We start from the raw sequence: 11,888 nt of genomic DNA, 5'->3' as shown, positions 1-11,888 counted from the left end.
TATCTATCTATCTATCTATCTATCTATCTATCTATCTATCTATCTATCTGTATGTGTGTGTGTGTTTATAAAATTTCCTAGATAGACTTTCATGTACATATATTTTATACTTCCTTATATATAATTTCTTGTATATAACTTTATATATATATATATATATGAAACTTGGCACAGATTATGTGACAGCAGGATTTCATAGGATTAACAAATAGATTTCACATGTCATGAGCAAGAAATAATTCACAAATTTGCATAGCAGTTGCAATTTTGGAAGCACACTGTGTAGTTTCGGTTGTTGCTGGCTACTTGCTTTCACTGGTGACTGTGCTCATGGTGTTGTCAAAGGGGAATGTGAAGGTTTAGGCGGGGTGGGGGGCATTTGGAAAATCACCTTGAAAATTTACAGTAGCATTTATTTCTCTTTGCTCTACACCTCAAAGCCAGTGTGTTAGCAGAATAATGCTACCCTCCCTAAACATATTAGCATCCCAATCTCTGAGATCTATGAGTGTGTCACTGAGCGGAATCTGCTACACACTGCACAATAAAAGGGGCAGGCTCCATTATCTATTTTTAACTGTGAGGAAGGAAGGGACTGAATCCAGTTCCTGCCTTCTTCACATGTTTTCATTCCCCCTTGTCAGCCACTTCTTTGGCAAACTCTCTGAGCCTAAACACCCAGCACTAGATAAGACCACCTCTCAGGCTATCCTGGGCTGTCACACATCTCTGGTCACCTGAGGCCATACCTTCTGAAGCAGACTTAATAACCTGCATGTCAGACTTGCGTCACTGTCTCTTGTCCCCTGGGACTAGGTCACATGTTAAAAGGACTCAATGACTTCTTACCAACTACCTGACCAGATTTTCTCTATCACCCACCTATGCACACCTAGTTCTACAAAGGTAAGACTTTACTGTCAGACCCTGCTCACTCATGGTCCTGTAGACTTCCTTCTTCCTTCATTCTCTATAAGGGCAAACAGAATACACAGAAATTGTTACCTATGTTTACGGTTACTTATTATAACTGTATCATATCACTGTGTCATATCATATTATAGTTATTTATCATAATTGTAAGATTTTCGAACACCAGGTTTCACTGATCCAGGTGACCTGAAAGAGCTCTCCAAGGTCCTGAGTTCACTAATGATTGAGAAATCGATGAATATGAATGATGTAGGCCTTACTGCATATTTAAGATCTATCAGTTTATTAATATTTCATTTTGAGGTTTGAGATATGTTGAGGATGTTCCTCCTCTTTGGTTTTATCACCCCAAATCACAACTGGACCCATAGATAACATCATGGAAAACAGAAAATATTGACATCAAGAATTCCATCTTGGATTCATGAAGATGGCTGCGGCTAAGGACACTTGTGCCACTGGAGAAATAGCCACAGGGCTCGGGCGGTGGCTTCACGTGGCAATTCCTGAGGCCGTGTTTATGGGAAATGTAGATTCTTTCATGAAACAGTCTGGGAATGAGACTGCAGACATAGTACAAATGAAGTTGATGAACAATACCAAAAGTATAAGTTTATGAAAGTCAATCTTGCTCAAAAGAAAAGGTGGCTAAAAGGGCAGATTCCAGCAATTTGGTAGATTTTAGAAATTCTCAAATACCTGCAGAAGAAAATGGAGTCCACTAATTTACTGGACACCAGATTCTTATTGGCAGATAGCCTGTAATGCAAAGTTTCCGTTGTCCCAACACAGTGTGTCTGTGGCAGTGGCTGGGGGGGTCGGCGAAAGTAATGCTTGAATGTGATACCAATGAAGCTCCGGCACTGTTGGAAAAGAAGTTAGCAACTGCCACCAATAATCTTGATTCTTTCAAGAAAGACCTTGACTTTCTTCAAACCCAATTTACTACCATGGAGGTCAATATGGCGAGGGTTCATTATTGGGATGTAAAAAGAAGAAACAAAGATGATTTTACCAAGAACAAAGCATAAAGCTGACAATTGAAAATGTGGTCCAGTTTTCCAAGCATACATTATTTTGAATACCCCAAAATTTATTCTTAATGATTGACAAAACTTTGAATAAGTTTTAGCAGCAAAAATGAGGATTAAAACTTTTAAAAATGAAAAAAACTTCCATCTTGCTTGGATCCACAAACAATGTTCATGGAAACAATAGTCAAGAGATCAAACAACAGAATACTTTGGGGAAATCTGCTGCACAAGACCTCTTCAATGTGTGAGAGATGAGGATATTACTTTGAGGACTACGTGTGCCTGACCCAAGCCATGGTATTTTTAATCACCTCATATGCATGTGGGAGTTGGTTATTGAATAAGGAAGATGGAAGAAGCATCAATGTATTTGAGTTATGGTTTTGATGGAGAATAGTGAAAGTGCCATGGACTGCCAAAAGAACAAACACATCTGTCTGAGCAGTACAGTCAAAATGCTCCCTCCAAGCAATGATGGTGAGACTCCATCTCATGTACTCTGGGCATACCATCAGGAGAGACTGGAGAAAATCATTCTTAGTAAAGCAGAGAGGCAGGAAAAAAAAAGGAAGGCCTTCAAGGAGGCAGGTTGACACAGTGACTGCAGCAATAGGCTCACACATAACCGTTGTGAGGATGATACAAGACGCAAGACAGTGTGGGGTTTCCTTCTGTACACAGGGTTGCTCTGAGTCGAAACAGACTTCATATCATCTAACAACAACAACATGATCAATTAAATCAATTAAAATAGAAGGCTGTATTAGCTCCCTCACTAGCTCCGTTCACAAATTTAATTTGCCCAGTGCGAAGCCTATGTATTTCCTACTTGAGAGAAACTGTTGGAAAGCATCTTGATGACTGGGGATATTTTCAGAAGCCAGAATCAAAGGGCCAAACCACATTTTAAAATCCCAATTATCTTACATGTCAAGAGGGCCTTTCAACGAGGGCTTAAAAGAGCTATTATTAAGGTTAAAAACATGTATGCCTCTAACCGAAGTAGGCCCAGTTTAATAATATGCTTTCTTAAAAATGAATTGTTTTCTGCACAAAGCTATGAGCAGAGGGAGATGTGACTACAGAGGAAAGGTTGAGAGACATGAAAGGGTGTGGTTCTCCAATGACGGTGGAGGCTATTAGGATCTGGGAAAGATGAGGCAAGGGAGCAGCCAGAAATGAATATGGGCCTTCTCACTTCAAGATGTCATCCCAGTGAGGGTGTCTTGAATTTCTGACCCACATGACTAACGTAGTACATGTGTGCACTGAGCTTGCACAGCTCATCAATGTGGAGGGGAGAATGTTAGTGGTACAGCAATGTCATCTAAGCATGTATCCAGAAATCGGAATGGACAATAGACTCCTAGGGCCCAGCTGGGATCAACCTTGAGTTATTTCCTAATGATCACTATCCTAGATCAATACAGTACTGTAATAACTTTGATCCCTCTGTATTGAAAAATTATGAATTTACATAATTAGGATGGATTATGATTCCTTCTCCAATGTTAACACCAGGCATGTTTCTATGTATTTTATCTACAGACTAACATGTTATTACAGACAGTTCTCTAGGTCTAGCTCTCCATATATCTAAGGAATCCTGTGGAACAATGAGTTAAACATTAGTGATTGCTAACCAATGTGTCCATAGTTCAAAACCTCCAGCAGGAGAAAGAGGAGGCAGTCCACTTCTTATAAAATTGTATAGCTAGTGTTACCATTAGTCAGAAATTATTTTACAACAGTGGTATCTATCTATCATCTATCAATTATTCAATTTACTATCATCTATCTCTTTCTCTTTTGGTTATCTAACTATCCTAAAACACACATATAGATATACATACTTGTGCATACACACAATGAATCTATACATATATACACACATATATCTGCACACATGCTTACATGAATCAATTATGTTGTTTTTATAATTCTAAATGTACAATATACTGGTTAATTCTTCAAATCTATTTTGACCTTAAATGCATGATGATATTGTTATGTGTTTACATGAAACTTTAAATTTTTAGCATGTTCTAAACAGGGTATTTAACATTTACATTTATATGTTAAGCTTTTAGAGGTTCATGAAAAACTATTGGAAAATTAAAATTTAACATATTGAATATTTATTTGATTTAATAAGTTATATATGTATATTCATATGCACACATAAGGAGGTTTCAAGCAGTTCATGGAAAAAATATATTATCTTTTAATTTCTTTTTTCCATAAACTATATTAAGTCCTTCTCATACAGTGTATGTTCCAAAGTACATAAAGCCATGATTTATGTTTGGATATTTCTCATTATTCAAAACACAAAAATTTTACTCATAAAAGGTCTTTTTATTACTCATGAAATATCCATACCTTAACAATGGACTCACTAGAGCAATTGTCCCTATATTTCTCTTTATTGTTCATATTAACATTAAATGATACAGCTACAGTATTCAAAATTCCATTCTCTGGCAGGATAATTTTGAACTACAATACTGAAAAGTATAGTCAGAAAAAGAAAATTCCAGGTCATCCTATTTAAATTGCTCAAGCTCTGTGCAAAATGAATAAAAAACAGATGATCAATAAGACATCATTTTCAGAACAATTATTAAAAACTGAGCTATTAAAAATATGATGTTTGAATTCTAGTGTCAAGATAATGACAAGCAAATTCAAACAACAGTCATTCAAATTGCGGTTCCTATCTGTACTGTGGTTCTCTCTTGCTTTCTTAGTCACGTTTAGTAATAAGTCCATTTATCATGGATTTAAAAATCTATTTAAAGGTGAAATTCCCAAGAGTTGGCAATTAATGATAAATGTTTCTGACCTATAATATATATGCTATTTTACAAAAATAATAAAGGATGATTTCTAAAAGTTGTCAGTTAACTGAAAAGAAGGAATCTTGCGGCAAGCATTCCCCGAGTACTTCACAAAACATATTAGTATACCAGCTATGTCCATTAAAAAGAACTATGGGTACCATATTATCATTATTTTGATACTTTCAAAATTATCAATATACCCTCACTTGATTAATTTTTACTAAGTAAAAAGATGAACTGTTTTCTGTACTTTTACACTATTAGAATGTTCAAACACACAATTATTCCATTTTATTAGAGGCAATATTTTCAAATGTGACTCAAAATGAAATAATATCTTAAACTAAGCTACTGACATATATGCTTTGGAGTTATTTAGTATGGCTAGGAAAGAGTTAATCAGAAATGTCTGAATAATATATAATTCACTTTTATTATTTCTTGGTGATGTATCCTAGCAACATCAAAGACTAGTCTTTATTTGTGCTACTCTTCTTAGAACGGAAATAAAAATCTAGTTTCTGAAGGCTTATTTAGTGTCATTATAAAAATTGTCAGAAATACCTGATCACTTTTTCAACTTGCGTAATGAGGAGAAAAATAACAATGAAGATAATATGATGCAATGTTCAAAGAAAGAAAATACAGGTATAAAGAATTTCCAAGCAAGATTCAATCTTATGAGTTCAAATATTGACAGTAGCGATGCTATATATATATTTAGAAATGAATGTAAAGAATTCCTTCTCCTTTCATATAAGACATTTTCCTATCACATCTTCCTGATCCTGTTGTTATGTAAGATAGTGTAAGGATTAAGGGGGAGGGGACACATATTGAGAATAATTTAGATAAATGTTTAAAGTCATTATAAAGAACATTAATAATCCCTGGATTAAAATTTGTTCTTTAAAAATAAATCTCTATAATTTTATGAAATTTTCTTTCTTGCCTTTGGCACACAGCGAAATGTTGAGCCCAGAGTTTTTTCACGGTTTCTCATGCTGAAATGTGCTTCTTGGGGAAGAGATTTTTCTACTATTCGGTATCTCAGTGTGTCCATCTGCGGTGGCCTTTGTGTTCCTGTGATACCGGAGGCCACGTCATCAGCATTTCAAATAGCAGCAGAGACACTCAGAGTGAACAGGCTTCAGTGGAGCTTCCAGACTTAAGAACAGACTGGGAATAATAAATGTGCTGTATTCCTTCTGGAGAGTCCTGATGGTGAAATGGATTACTCAAAGGGTTTCTAACCACAAGGTCAGCAATTTAAAATTACCAGCCCCTCTGGAAGGGAAAAATGAGGCTTTCTACTCCCACAAAGATGTATAACCTCAAAAACCCACAATGTCAGCTCTCCTCTGTCCTCTAGTGTTTCTATGTATTGAATCAATTGGATGGCTTTGAGTTTGAGACTCCAGAGGGGTTCACCACAGAAGAGTGTATGAATGACAGTGGAACATCGTCATTCATAGGTAGTTCCTGAAGATGAGCCCCTCAGATTGGAAGACACTCATATCACATGGCAGAATTTTGCAAGAACAATGACTTACTACATGCAAATAACTTTCTTCAACAAAATACACAGCAAATGTACATGGAACCCTTTCCACGTGGAGAAAAAAGAAATAAAATTAACTACATATGTTCCAAGAGATGATGGGGAAGTTCAATATCATCAGCCAGAACAAAGTCAAGTTTCGACCATGGATCATACTATCAATTGCTCGTAAGTACAGATTGAAATTGAATACATTTTAAAAAGTCCACAAGAGCAAAATATGATATCAACTATATGCCCACCTTTATTTAGAGCGCATATCAAAAAAAATGTTGATGCATTAAACACTAATTACCAAACACCTGTTTGGGGACAACATCAATAATATGATACATGGCGAAAGCAAAGTCTTTAATAGAATATAAAGAGAGATCCAATGTGTCACAAGAGACTCTGAAGCTTGCATTTGAACATAAAGTAGTTAAAGCAAATGAAAGAACTTATGGAAAACCATAAAAGAAATATCAAAGGGCAGCCTGAGAATACAAAGTAAAGCAGTTTAATGAAAGATGCGAAAACCTGGATAGAAAGTCAAAAAGGATCAACATGTCTCCATCTGAAAGAGAGCATGGATATAGTGAAGGCCTGAGTGAGTAGGAGTTTTGAAGGATTATCTGAGCAAACTTTGATTGACGTAGGAAGCGTCAAACGAAGATGGAAGGAATCCATAGTGTCGCTGTAAGACAAGGATTTAGTGAAGGTTCAAGTACTTCAAATGATAGCACATGATCAAGAACTAAGGATACTGAAGGAAGAAGCCCAAGCTGCACTGAAGGCATTAGCGAAAAACGAAACTTCAGAAATGGACTGAATACCAATTGAGAGATTTCAACAAATTGATGAAGCACTGGAAGCACTCAAGTATCTTCACCAAGAAATTTGGATGACAGCAACCTGGCCAACAGACTGGAAGGAATTAATATTTGGGCCATCCCAAAGAAAGGTGACCCATCGGAATATGAAAATTATCAAGCAATATCATCAATATAAGATGCAAATACAATTATGCCTATAGCAAAATAACCACAAGAATCTTCCAGAAAGTCAAGCCTGATTCAGAAGAGAACGGGGAAGGAGTATCATTACAGACATCAGATTAACCTCAGCTGAAAGCAGGAAACATCAAGAAGATGCTACTTGCATTACATTTACTATGAAAAGACAGTCAAGTATATGAATCATACCAACAATGGATAACATTGACAAAAATAGGAATTCCATAAATCTGATAGCTCTTGAGGAATGTTTATGTGGATAAACAGTCAATAGTTTGACAAGGAAGAGGACTAACCGCCGGTTTCAAAGTCAGAAATGTTGTATGTGAGGATGATACATGTTCACCATATTTCTTCAATTTGCATGCTGACCTAAAATTCCAAGATTCTTTCCTATGGAAACTACAATATGACATCAGGATGGGAGGAAGGCTTTATTAGTAGCCGGTGACATGCAGATAACACATCTTTGCATGCTAAAAGTGATGAGGACTTTAACTTCTTGCCAATGAAGATCAATGACTGAAGTATAGATTGACACTGAATATAAATAAAGCAAAAATCTTCAAAGCTGGACAAACAGGAACGTTATAACAATGGGAGGAACATTTGAAGTTGTCAGTGAGTTCATTTTACTTTGATCCATGATCAATGCTCATGCAAGGTTAGTGCTATTGTTAGATGCCCTCAAGTCAGTTCTGACTTAGAGCAGCCATATGCATAACAGATCCAAACACCACCCTGGCCTGGTCCTGCACCATCCCCACCATTGTCCTTATGTTTGACCAATTGTTCTTAGGTTGGATCAGTTGTTGCAGCCACTGTGTCGATCCATGTGTGTGAGGATCTTCCTCTTTATCACTGCCCTTCTACTTTACCAAGCATGATGTCCTTCTCATGGGACTGGTCTCTCTGGAAAATATGTCCAACTATGTGAAACGAAGTCTCCACATCCTTACCTCTAAGGAGCATTCTGGCTGTACTTCTTTCTGCCAAGACAGATTTGCTTGTTCTTTTGGAAGTCCATGGCACTTTCAATATTCTTCTCCAGCACCACATTTCAGGTGTATCAATTCCTCTTCTGTCTTCCTTATCTAATGTCCAATTTTCACATGCATAGTAACACCATTAAAAATGCCATGGCTTAGGTCAGAAATATCTTAGTCCTCAGAGTAACATCCTTGCTTTTCAACACTTTAAAGAAGTCTTATGCAGCAGATTGACCCAAGGTGATATGTTGCTTGGTGTCTTGACAGATGCTTCCATGAGCCTTGATTGTGGATCAAAACTTGAAAATGTGAATCTTTCACCATCTACTGACAGAGTTGTGGTGCTATCCTTAGGGTTTCCAGTGGCTCATCCCTCTGAAGTGTACAGTTATTCCCTTTTTGTAGTCTGTCTCTAGTCTGGACGCTTTGCTGAAACCTGTTTACTTTGGGTGACCCTGCTGGTATTTTCAATATCGGTAACAAAGCTTTCAGCATCACAGTGATGCACAAGCCACCACGGTATAACAAACCAAGTAGGGGCTCATAGAAACAGCTGGTAAAAAGTCAAAGGATGCATTGCAGTGCGCACATCTTCACAGAAAACCACATGATCGTGCCGGGAAATAGAGATGTCACTTTGAGGACTAAGTGCACCTGAATCAACTCACGGTATTTTCAATGGTTTCATACTCATGACAAAGCTGGACAGTGATTTAAGTACAAGTCCTCAGAAGAAATCATGCAGTTGAATTATGATTTTTTTTAAAGAATACTGTGAACATCCATAAAAAATGTTTTGAAAGAAGCACAATAAGAATTCCTCTTAAAAGTAAAGATGGAGAGATGATGCCTCATCTACTTTGGACATGTAATCAAAGGAGACGAGTCCCTGGCAACTGACATCATACACTATGGAGGTTCAGCACAAAAGTAAGAAAGATTGACACTTTGACTTCAACAGCAGGTCCAAATATATCAATATTTGTGAAGATGGTGCGGACTGTGTGCAGGGGTACATAGGATTGCTTTGTGTTGAAACTGATTTGTAGGTACCTAACAGAAATAATAGATGGAATAAAAACATTTATGTCCAAATGTTTTTACCAAGACAGAAATCAGTGCAGTGAACTTAGTTTGTCAGATTTGGTTTTCTACTCAGGATCCTTCATGTAGTTCTGTGTTGTGAGCAATCTCCTAACATTGCACACATTTGTTTTAATAACTACAGAATGAAAATATTTAGATAATTCTAAAAATTAGTGTTTTGTCTTTAATTCACGTAAGCATATCATAGTATTACATGTACCCTAGTGAACTAAAGCAAGAAATAGCAAATCAACAAATTCATAATCATTTTTATGATCTCTGAGCCCTTCACCTTCACCCACTTCAATAAATAACCCTATAAAATTCTGACCTTTAACAAAAACAAATCAACTAGTTCCCTAAATTTCTGTTATTTGAAAATATTTTTATGAATGCTATTAATACTTTAATAATATCTTTCTTGCATTAGAAATCTATAGCCACACATTTTTTGGAGGTGAAAAGGAAAAAAACTAACATTAACAAAGAACACATATTGTCTATCTCCAGCAATTATTCTTCTCCCATACTTACCATCATTTACTTCTGTTCAGGAGAAAATGATACTAACAAAAAGGAAATGTGAATGTGTTTGGTGTGTGTCCTAATGGTGCCTAGAGTTAGTCTGTCATGTTAAGAATAAGAACATGGTGTCCAACTTCCAATAATCTACAAAGCTCACATTCTATATCTCATAGGATGGGGGAGGGGCGCAAAATAAAGCATCCAGTACACCAACTAAGGTAAGTGTAGTGTGAGGCTGCCAGGCCCTTGCTATGTTTCCCCCTTTAGTGGCAATTACTGCACTTTAAAAACTCTGCACATGCTGTATTAGGTAACACTCCATTTCCCTCCTGGCTTTTACATTACAGCTTAGACTGACATTGTTGTGACAGGTAGCTCATTCTTTTGTTGCAAGCATCTATTCAAGGTCCCCTGAAAAGATTTTTCTCTTCTGTTAATGTATCAGTTAACCTTCCATAAGTGGAGAGTTTATTTTCCTTTCAGGAAATAAATCAGTCCCAATGTTGCTTAATAACTAAAGCCAAAATGCAGGGTGAAGACTGGGGAGAACATAAAAAGAGTTGTTTGGAAATTGCTGTTATTTACATGTATTGAGGGACTACAACATGCTTCTAAATGCATTCTAGTGAACAGGAACCAAAGTGAGACAGCAACCTCTGACTCACTCTCATGAAAGGCCTCCGCTGCCAACGCAAACAGAGCTTAAATGACCCCAAGCTGAAAGGCAGCATCTTCTCTCCAAGGACGGGGCAGCCAGAGGCCATGCTCCGTCACCTGTGCCTCCTGACCGGAGGCACTGGGCAGGCTATTTACTCCCAGTCTTTGTTTGCGTCTTTGCGTTGTACCCTTGGTTCTTTAAGTTGAGTCACTTATTATGGATTCACAAATGGATATGTTCAGAGATATTTCTAAGCAATCGATCAATATCTCTTCACTTATATTAATAATTAATGCACATTACAGGCATGAAGGGAAAGAAGCGGGGAGCCCAGCACTGTAACAATGAATCACGGTATAAACAGTCCAAGAGAAATCTAGACATATCTGAAAGCAATGCTGCAAATATTCAACAACATATTCAAATTATGTATTCAAGAACACCCTGGCTGTCCACTATGTGGGTATTCAATATCTGACATATCAAATGCCAACAGTTATGCCAACAGTTAAAAACCCTCTTCTCAAAGCTCTCCCAATCTGAAAGGTGAAGGAAGACAATAATCCAAAAGCCATGCAAACAATGATCAGAACCAAATGTTCTAAATTCTAGGATGGAGAAGTATGGGGAAATATCTAGAGAAAAAATTCCTCTGTCCTAGGGGGAGCATCTATCTAGAAGTGGCATCAGCATCAATGTGTGATGCTAAATAAGTGAGTAAATAAGATACTAACTTAGTGACTATGCTGGAAGGGAGAGGAAGGGAATATGCCAGGCAAAGAGTTTCTCTCACTGCCATCGAGTCAACGCTGATTAATTACCACCCTATATAGGACAGGATAGGACTGCCCTCGTGGGTTCCCAAGACTAAAACATTTTGCTGGACTAGAAAGCCATGTTGTCTTTCTCCCAAGGAGCCAATGGTGGTTTAGAACTTCTGACCTTGTGGATTGCAGCCCAATGCAGGACCACGACAGCACCACATATACTTGGAACCTCAGAGAACTGAAAAAAAGCTGTTGCTGTTGCCATGAAGGAGCAAGCAGATAGAGGCTCAAGTGGATGCCACTGTAGGGCCTTGAAGGCCATCTTTTGCCTTATATTCTTACTCTAAGAACCATGGGAAGTCACAAAAAGGGGGCTGAGAGGCGTGACTTGATTCACATTCTCCTCAAAGAACTCTTTGTGAAGCATGAATGGAGAGAGAGTTATGGCTCCCGAGAAGATGTGATGGCAGTTTGGAAGAGAACATTGAGGGTGGAAA

General features: G+C 37.4%; 1 protein-coding gene and 1 pseudogene across 4 annotated transcripts in view; one reads left to right on the top strand and one right to left on the bottom strand.

The window, feature by feature from the left end:
* CDH18 (cadherin 18) overlaps positions 1–11,888 on the bottom strand; it is a 653,448-nt gene that overhangs the window by 472,800 nt on the left and 168,760 nt on the right. The window lies entirely within an intron of this gene.
* LOC101652457 lies at positions 1,364–1,964 on the top strand (annotated as a pseudogene).

This window comes from Echinops telfairi, unplaced genomic scaffold (assembly GCF_000313985.2).
Source record: "Echinops telfairi isolate 266 unplaced genomic scaffold, ASM31398v2 ScPeMD7_7469;HRSCAF=8507_1, whole genome shotgun sequence".
NCBI lineage: Eukaryota > Metazoa > Chordata > Mammalia > Afrosoricida > Tenrecidae > Echinops > Echinops telfairi.
Note: the sequence above shows the minus strand (reverse complement) of the source record. Positions and strands in the feature narration are given on the sequence as shown.